The following is a 10,496-nucleotide window of genomic DNA, read 5'->3' as shown; positions in this document are numbered from 1 at the left end:
CTGACACAGACCATCTCATGTGCTTTTACCTGTTTGTTCCCAGAGAGGGGGAGATATTACACAATCATTAAGCATACGATTTCAATTCTAAATCTTTTACTGCATACAGCAACTTACTGAACAGTTTTGCTCAGTATAAGTAGTAGTTTTGTGTTACGTTATTCTTACTATACGAATGTTTGCCAGAAAACAAGGCTTAGCGACACTGAAACGTTTGAGGACTTCTGTTACTTGCATTAGGCCAAAGACACAGAAATACACAGAATACACAGTACTCAACATAGCAGGCAGCAATAGTTTAGTATAAGCACTTTGTGTTAAATGCATTGGTGAAAGTAAGTAATAAAGGCTGGGTTCTGGTGGAAATTTGCAACAATATGCTGAGGTATATGTTGATAATTATAATAGCAGATTCTGTTCCTCCCACATCAAGCGTCAGTGTGCTTTGATCCCAGCCGGTCCCACTCAAGCACAGACAAGTCTTGTTGTTGTTTTCTGTAACAAATGTAGGACAGAGTGATCTGGGTTCGTGTCACAGAGAGAACTAAGGGCCGTCTCAGTCTTGTTTTGTCACAAACTTGGGTTCTTCAAAACTACTAACGCGTTAAGTCACACGCTTTAAATCTGAGACTTGTTAATTCACAGCTAAGGCCATACAAGTTTTAAAAAGGTGTTTCACAGATGCCCCGTGTCACACACAAAAGAACTTTGTCTTTCTTCATGTTTTTGTGAAGTCTCACTAAACACTTACAGTAGTCGGTGGACATTCCATTCCTTGATTGGATATAGCACAACAAAGTTTAATATCAAGTTTGTGATTGGACCGATCAAATGCACTTGGGCGTGTTTCAATTCTGTCAATAAATGACAAACATCCAGTTCAGTCAGTGCAACGAACCTCTGGTCTTCTGGTGCTAATTAGCGGTGTCACTGTCCATGGATTATTATCTATATGCATACAGGTAAAATGTGGGTCTTCCATATTTTTTGTACCTGTTTTATTAACTTAACAGTGTTGTTTTATCATTGTTCCCTATTTTAGCGAAAGGAAGGAGTACTTCTCCATGTATTTCATTTGAGTTTTCATCACCATTTGCATGTTCTGGTAATATTCAAATAGCAAAAAATCTGCATGGTGCTTTAAAATGTCCTATAGAGATTGATAACGAGTCCTTTTTTTTTTTTCACTCACCTCACTTTTTTGAAGCAGGAATCTGCTAAACACCTAATTAAATTTATATGGCTTCTAACAATATTACGTCAAAGTCCCAGTTCCTTGGAGGACTCCACCACCTGGGCTGATGAGCATCTCCACATGGGTCTCCACATGTTTTCAGGCCAGGAAAGTGGGGTTGAATCTCACTGGCGCTCCAGGAACCAGACTTCACTGAGCCGGTGCTCGGCAGCGAGGCCGGTGTACCCAGCTATGATGAAAGAGCCGCTCACACACTGATCTGGAGAGTCCAGAAGCTCTGCTAACGCACGGATCTCCCTCAAGATAGTGGTTTCATTAGTGGGGCCAGTGAACGTCCTGACAAACAGATACAGACAACACAACAGATGAACAGCTACATTTGTGGTTTTTTTTCATCTATGCATCTGTCAAAAAGTCTGCTTACTCATATGTGTGAAACCTTCCTTGTGCACACAGTCACACACAGATGTTTAATTCATGAAAGTACCAGCTAAACCTGTAGTTACACACATAGAAGCAGAGCTAGGCGGGGAACAAAATGTCAGACGGAGATACTTATATACCCCGCTTGTAGACAGCCAGCATAATAATGATAAGGTACAGTGGGAGGTTTTTGATCATCTCTACACAAAAACAACAATTCTCTTGCCTTGCTGGTATGTGGAAAGTGTTGAGACAAGTATACTCTGCTGTCAACACTTTATACCAACGGCATGATATAAATAATTACTGCTTTAAAACAGCTAGCAAGGCTGGCGATGGTACCAGGCTTTCTCAAGGGCTTGTGAGCAATCTGAAATTGCTGTTTCTTTGCACTTGGCAGTCTGTATTCTGCGCTGATGGCCAAGTATGCTTGTGTCACCATTCCAAGGATTTTGTCAGACCAAAAAAATGTCAAAATAAAAAACCCACACAAAATCACTGTTTTCATTGAGATGCAACACTGATCTAAAAATACAAAAGCGTCTGCTGGCCGTCTAGAAGCACTGTACAAGATTACACTCTGCTGAATGTCCTTCCTCTTATTATGTAGCCTATCTGTGGACGGACTATTCACTCACTCTCGCTACCACAGGCATCAATTTGAGGTCCAGTTCCCTGCAGCAGGGACACCTACCTGCTGTAGACCACAGTGCTCGGCCACGTCTCCATGGTGATCTCTGGGTCGGCGGGCGGGGGGGGGGGGGGGGCTCATCCTGCAGGTGGGACAGCAGGTAGTAGGCCACCGTCACGTCTCTGGACAGGCTGACCTGGGCCTCATCTGTCCGCACCACCGTCACTATAGGGACGGTCACGCCCAGGTATCGTCCTGCCAAACATTCAGGGCAGGATCTTAGGTAACAGTTAGTTCAATTTGCCTTTCACTCTTTTAAGTGTTGACATTTTTCTGGAGAGTACTTGTTTTTTTACCCATTTGCAGTTAAAGGCGCACACTGCCTTTTTGGCAAATAAGCTCTTTGATCAGCTTGCTGTTGTGCATGAGGAATATTAGTAGCAGTTTCACCTCTGTGTTTTCCTGATTTAGTGCGCAATAGGGCTTTGATACAAAGTTTGCTTGTATCAAAGCCAATATACAAGATACAAAATATCAAATCCAAGGATGCCAAATCGATACTTGTGTCCTTGTGGAGAACGTTCTTCCCAAATTGTCTTGGAGAGAACGAACTTCTCAAGAACGTGAGCACAGAGAACTTTACAGTTTCAGATGGCCTGCGTGCTTGACGTCGCGCGTGAGATCAGTTCAGACGCGCAGCTGTTCATTTCCCCAGCTGTTTCAACTGCCGCTGTTTGGATGGGATGCGTTGTTCTTGCAGTGAATCTTCGGGGCTTCCCATCTGTTCTCGTCGGCCAAGTCGCCATCTGATACAGCCTCATTTGGCGAGTACACTAATGCGATCTTTATCCATCCTCCATCCTTGTGTTCTTTTGTTTTGGAATTGTACTTTGGCCGTTAAATATGAGGACAAAAGAACACATACTGAGAAAGACTGATTGTGTGCTCAACCTTTAGCATGTATTGTAGTGAACTAAATAAATACTGGACAACTGCTACCAATCTTCTCATCACACAACAATGAGTTGATCAAATTAATGTGGGGAGGTTGCTGTGGCATTAGTAGCCCATCGCACCACTTTCATGATGCCCACAATGCTGACGTTTGACTTCTCCATTCACCTGAGCTGTTCTGCTCACAGATGTATCGCATAATCTTCATGAAGCCCGCGCAGATGCTCTGCTCGTATGTGTCCTCCCGCACAGTGACGCACGCCCAGCACGCCTTCTCGCAGACTCGCTTCTCCTACATTACACGGCCACACTGAGGAGAGGGACACAGGGGCACGTCAAGCGAATCGCAGGAGAACAATGGAGAGCAGGGTCAGATATGAAAAGCTAAAAGCAAAATCATTGAATTGGAAGAGCTGGAATTGGCAGAAATCAATTTACAGACAGCTTTATGACTGCTGCCCTTTTATGTTCTGTCACACACTGTAGTTTGTCTGAGTGGTGGCGAGGAAACAGAGGTAACATACAAGCCAGACTGACCTTTTCTTCACGCGTGACTAGGCCAAAAGGGACCATCTCCTTGCTGGGCGAGCTTTCTATGTCTGTGGTGAGCTGCGGAATTGGCTGGGCCATGTCTGCAAAAAGGACAAGAGGAGAAAATGACATCTTCTGCTACCCAGAGACGTAGTCCACACCCACTGCATCTGATTTGACTTGTATGATGCAGGTCCACAGTTTTTTTTTCCTCTTTGCGAGCATTGAGTATCATCCTCTGATCTGACTTCAAAGCAAAGATTTACAAGATGAGACAAAGTAAGTTCATTGACACCTCTAAAGTATAAACAACACTGTAGGGAATAAAAGGGGTAAAATTCCATAAGTGCAACAACTTTGTTCAGCCCCTGACACGCATGCTGCAGGTAATACAGTAATACCCATGATGCAATAAGGCTGATTATGAGGAACTAAAAAAAGGGACTAAAGAAGAAAATAAGGTCCAAAACTATTGAGGTTGCAAAGCAGCTTAAAGTCTGGATCAGTGGGCCCAAACTCAAAAACAACTCCCCAAGCTCAGTCTTCTCAGCTACCACTATTTTCAGAATAATGTGGATTTCACTTGCCTCAAAATGTTCAGCTGTCAAGATGTTCAAGCTGTCACACATTGTCAAGATTGTTAATAGTGTTTATCAGTCAACATATAACTGAAAACAATCTACTAAGGATTCAGTTGTGTGTGTTCTGGCATTCTGGTGCCTATAAACTGACCAGAGATGGAGGGAAATGTTTCTGATTCCTTACTTTTGTGGAAAAAAGGGTGACCTAAACTTTCTGTACCTGCCTCCAAAAGCTCTTGTTTTTCTGTAGTCTGCCATCAACATAGCGTGGAATATAGCTGACATATTGCATATCACACTGGCTAACATTTAACACATACATATCTCTCTTTTTCACTTGATAATGCTTGTTGCCTCTATTCATTTATAGACCTTGAATTTCCTTATTAACTGTTTCTAATGTCCATTTGCAATAAGGGCTTTTAGAGTGACAGCCAATTCAAAAGTGCAAAACACAGAGAGGGTGACTTCAATTCATGAAGAAAAAAAATATATGAGAGAGAGAGAGAGAGAGAGAGAGAGAGAGAGAGAGAGAGAGAGAGAGAGAGAGAGAGAGATGTATTTACTATTTACTCTACTTGTTCTTAGACCCTTTGGCAATATTGTTCTCATGACATTCATGCCAATAAACCATGTTGAATTGAAACTGAATTGAGAGAGAGAGAGAGAGAGAGAGAGAGAGAGAGAGAGAGAGAGAGAGAGAGAGAGAGACGGGTGTTTTATGTTACATAATCAGTTTGATCTGCATTTGTTTACAGTTATTCTTACAGTTTGTTATAATCATTTTGTTTGCTTATGATTATTGTTTTTTGTCTTTTTTTGTCTGATGTGAGCTTTGGCTACATATAAAGTTACATGTCATGCCTATAAAGCTGATTCTGCCAGAACATCAGCAGCCTCCCCTGGCCTTCCTCCTCCATAAACCCGCTCCCACTGCCCGGGTCTCCGGCTCCGAACGCGCGGGTCTGGATCTAGATCGTCCTCGATGAAAGAGTCCAGGTCCTCCAGGGTGATGACCCAGCCGGGACCCAGACTCCCCCCCGCCGCCGTCGCCTCCACCGTTCATGCTGCACCCTCCACCATCCATGACAGGCCAAGCTGGCAGAAACACGAATAACAGACTAAATCCAAATCTGCTTACTTTAACTGAGGGAAATCTTCAGTAACGGGCCTACAACGGCGTCTGTACTGCAGACTACAAACATAGCGTCTGTTTCCCCTCATTATGTGTCTATTTTTTACCAAAAATATTACCACCATATTCCCTGTTGGTTGACCCCCACTAGTTGTCCTCCCCTTAAGAAGCCTAATGAAAACAACTGCAAAAAGTAGACTGTTACCAGCCTGCCACGTGATGTTGTTATATACAATAGTTGTACTGTATATAACATCACGTTGTATTTGTTGTCATGATGAAAGCAAAACAGAGATATGGCAGCTTGATTTCAAGCAAAGGGAAACCTTGATCTGATAGAGTCTTTAAAAGTAAAAATTAGTAGGCCAACAATATCCAGTTACAGAAATGAAGTAGAGGTAAAAAAAAAAAAAAAAAAAAAAGGAAAACAGATTGTCAAAATCATCAGTAGACTGTGGCAGATAGTTCATGTAGGTTACTTGTCATTCTCTCCTTCTGATCAGCTTATAACATGTCCTAGTTATGCTCCAAACTGAAATTACATGAACTGGATAAAAACATATCCTCTCCATACAAGCCAACCATGGTTCATGGATAATTAATAAGAATAATGAAAAGAATAATTATTTCTTCTTCAAGATGAGATTAGCCTATGTCTTGTTGTAACTGCTTCCAAAGGCAAGGTTTAAGACAAGTTTCAAAAATCCTTTGAAAATGTATGGCTGAGCATTATGTTCTTTTACAATGGATTGGAAAATATTTAAGTTTATTCAGTTGTGAATGTAGCATGTAGCTGTAGAAGTCTGTGGCTGTTTGAGTCCAGATGCTCATCATTTTTTAGAAAATTAAGTTTACAATCTACATGATGCTGACTGCACCCATCCACCAAAATATAGCCTAGCTCTTTTACCTAACTAATGATGTATTAAAACTTAAATTAAAAATATGTTCATGGTTCACCGTTATCATTTTTTTTAAAAAGTTGACTGATATACTCATATACATGGCTGTGAGGTCAGAGGAGCTAAAATAGGTCCATGGGCATTTTTCCTCTAAACTCAATATTTTTCACATCTAAAATAGAATATCACTGTTGCTCAAATGATAACTAATAGAGAGCTGCTGTGCTGTACAGAAGGGGCCAGAGTAGGCAGTCAATTATTCTGAAACATCCTGGCAGGAGGGCTGGAACAACACTGTGACTTTTTTTTTGTGTATTGTATCCTCCAACAGTTCATTTTTAGCAATACACTAATCCACAATGAAGCACTGCAAATGCAAAAAAGATAATAATATTTTAAAAATAGTAATAATGGAAACAAGTTGTTCCATCAGTGATAAACTGTGCAGTAAACCCATTTTCATGCTTGAAATTGTAACTGAAATAACATTTTGCACTGAGAAAATAACTGTAAAAAGTATTCTAAGCTACTTAAGGTTGCTCTGATTTCACAACAGATACTACCTCTATCTCTCTATATATTGCTTTCACTTTAGGTTGAGGAACAAGGCCCATACGACTATAGCTCCATAAGAAGCTGTCTGTAGGTAGTTTACCCTCACAAGAGCCTTGTGCTTTCAATTTGCAGCCTCCTGCTGAGTCTATCAACGCAACAACTCCATCTCCACATCCCAAGCCATCGCCATGCCGCATTATCTAGCCTTCTTTGTGGCCCGTGCTGTCTCTCTTGATCACATCTGAGCCGTGCCGCTGAATTGGAAATGCCGCCTTGGATTCATGCACCACTTCACTGAAGAGCACCATCGGAATAATGGACAGAGATCCAGCAGAAAGAGGACTGCATAAACCTGTCTCATAACCGATTGTGCTTGCTGGAATTCATCAATAACCTTGAGAGGCAGTGTGATGATGATTAGCCACCACTACCTGGCAGCAGAAAAGGGTCACACAGAGTTTTTACCCTGCTCGGTTACTAGGCAACAAGAGTGACATTGGGTGAGATGCTCCTGAGGGAGAGGAAAGGTCTAATTATCTCCTTAGTGGAAATCTCTGAGGTCTCATTTCATCTCCTTTGTTGCCCATCAAGGAAAGACAGCCGCGGCAGCATGAACGATGTTGGTGAGAACATCATAAGAAATCATTTTCCAACTCTTTACAACTCTACACTACAATGTAGTGGCGGGGGTTGCAACCTGAAAAAGTTAAATAAAACAGGCTTTCACTGTCTTTAAGTATGGTGATGTGATGCCTTCATTATAGTAACATCTACATCTATCAGTTTTCACTTGGTAAACTTAGATAGGCTTGAATATCTGTTTAATTAAAGCTAAAATACCTGTTGAAACCTCTCTCTCTCTCTCTCTCTCTCTTTCATGCCACCTTGATGAGTGTGCATGTCTGTGTTTGTGTGTGTGTGTGTGTGTGTGTGTGTGTGTGTGTCGGCATGAAACTTGCATCACAGGGTACTGAGAACTAAAGCTGACAGAGGTTGAGTGACAGAGGAGAAGAGAAAGACGATGAAGGCTTCTGGCTGGTGAATCATGTTGATATGTTGAATGTTTATTAGAAAAGCAGAGCTGAGGAGCTTAATATAAGCTCATACCAAGCAGAGAGGGAGGAATCCAAATATATTCATATCTACAGGTTAAACAAACAAGTAATACATATACTCTGGTCTAAAATATGCCTCTCAGTACAGAGATTGCAAACAATAAGCCTCAATAGTATCTGCATAACTATGTCCTTATTTTCTTCTACTGAATGCAAGCAAATAAGTGTCTATTTTATTTAGCACATTCAAATATCAATCATGTGGTCAAAATATCAAATTGCGGAGAAATTGCCATCCACTGTGTGATTTGAAATTTTGATCAATCCTGTTTCATTTGTTTCATTAGTGTTTCTTAGTCAGTCTTCTAGTGTTGTTACTGCCTGTCAGAGAGTTGCTTTTTATTTGCTACAGGAATAGTCTGTACTGACTGCTATTTTAACACTGATGAGGCCAATGTTTTGCTTTTCCTCGTCCCGGCGGGTCTGCTCCTCTGCTCCGCTGACAGACTTTGTGAGGGGGAGTCGGTTTGACTGGGAGAGGATTAAGACGCTCTGTCCCCTCAGTCTGTTCAGTGCAGCAGGATGTTGTGTCTCTCCCCGTCGCTCCACACTGCTGCTCTTCACACAATGCACCGTAGAGAAATTTCAGGAATTCTACCCAGCAAAACTTTTTACATTTAACTAACCAACTGGGAAAGGTCATTGTAAAAACCACGAGTTTAATGCTTTGACATCTGAAAAAAAGAACAGTCAAACAGTCTAAGCCACATCCAACATCTATCTATCTATCTATCTATCTATCTATCTATCTATCTATCTATCTATCTATCTATCTATCTATCCATCTATCTATCTATCTATCTATCTTCAGTGCAGTATCAGTTCATTATATTACACTCAATCAAGTCCGGTCATGTATTCTCGGTGCAGTTACTCCGGTCGACCTCATGGTGGTAGTATATCCACATTGTTGATATGGGTGTAGCAGGTTCTGCTTTCACACTTAGAGAAGATTGATATTTTCAATATGTGGTTTACAATATGGTGTGTCAGTGGGGAAAATGGCCATGATTCATGCTGGTGAAGAGCCTATAATAACACTTTCCATAAAGAGTATAAAGAAAGGACAGGTGCATTCTAGGATAAAGGTGAAAAAATATTATAGGGGTTGTTATGCTGCAATTCATACAGATTCAACAATTTGCTGTCTGAGTGGATGGTGTTTATCTCTTGTGAAAATGCTCAAGGTGTATGTGTGTGGGAAAAGGTGCACGCTGTTCACGTGTGTAGCCCTTCCTGTGGCAGTTTCCTTTTGAGAAACTTTACAAAAGAAATCTCAACTACACCTCGCAACTGTGCACCCTTGTCAAGAACTGACGCACTCATTTGGTTTCAAGCATTTTAATGTCACAGTCTGAACTACAGCTCAGCCAGGGACATAGAATTACTATATATTATTGAATTGCTATTGAATTTTTCATGTTGTTTATGAATAAAATCAATTAAAGGAGAGGACAGGTGATGTTCTGCATGGTCATCAGCATCTAGGAGAGCAGTGTCTCTCCTTTTCAGTGGAGGACGCCTATATTCATTAAAAGGCCTTGAATTTCACCACTAAACATTTCTAATGTCCATTTGCAATAAGGGCTTTTGGAGTGACAGCCAATTCAAAAGTGCAAAATAGAGCGAAGGTTATTTCAATTCATTTAAAAAAAATAAAAAAAATTAAATGAAAGAGAAAGAGGGGGAGATGGTGAGACAGACAGACAGACAGGGAGAGAGAGAGAGAGAGAGAAGTCAGGGAGGTCAGTTGGTGAGTTATGTGTGTTATCAACAATGTAATTACTTATAAACCGCTTGTGGGCACAAACAAACAAATCACATTCATTCTGTTTTCTCTGTGAATGTCGGTCAGGAAGAGGCCGGTGTAGGAGATACAGGAGCCAAGCAGACAGCGCCGCTCCTCTCCTGAAGCATTTTTCCACATTTCGCTCCCCCTCCCACTGATATCTGCAGAATTAAAGGCTCTCATAATGGAAATCATCCCTCGGTGGCCTTAGTCCACTGTGGATAATGTGTTTGCCACTCAGAGCCTAATAAGCCCCCCTAAGCCATACGGCAAGCAGAGTTCACCTGCCTCTGCCCTCGCCGGTGAGAGCGAATCTTTTGCTGCATGTGGAATATGACTCATGCACCGCTGCAGCTCAAACCCACTGCCCATGCCTCACATTCCTCCAGGGTGCTCTGTCAATCTGAAAGGTGGGCTAGGTCCACCAACATCTGCCAGCAAGCAAGTCGGAGCTATTACCTCGCCCCCCCCCACACCTTCCACCTAACCCACATTCAGTCTCTTGGGAGCAGAGGAGTAGAGGTTGGGGTGGGGCGAGGTGTAGCAGGCGGGCCGGTCAGTAGGGAACCCAGGCATTGCTCACAATCAAACCCCCCCCAGTATCATCATTCAACGAGGAGCCCTCCACGCAATGGCCTGCGCCGGGCTTTGGAGCATTTCCAATCCAGAGCTTAGCCCGCAGATC

General features: G+C 42.0%; 1 pseudogene; it reads right to left on the bottom strand.

The window, feature by feature from the left end:
* Nucleotides 1–1,359: 1,359 nt before the first annotated feature.
* LOC139915422 (heme-binding protein 1-like) lies at nucleotides 1,360–10,387 on the bottom strand (annotated as a pseudogene).
* Between the last annotated feature and the right edge of the window lie 109 nt (nucleotides 10,388–10,496).

This window comes from Centroberyx gerrardi, chromosome 18 (assembly GCF_048128805.1).
Source record: "Centroberyx gerrardi isolate f3 chromosome 18, fCenGer3.hap1.cur.20231027, whole genome shotgun sequence".
NCBI lineage: Eukaryota > Metazoa > Chordata > Actinopteri > Beryciformes > Berycidae > Centroberyx > Centroberyx gerrardi.
The sequence above is the reverse complement of the archived record's forward strand: the minus strand, read 5'-3'. Positions and strand labels throughout refer to the sequence as shown.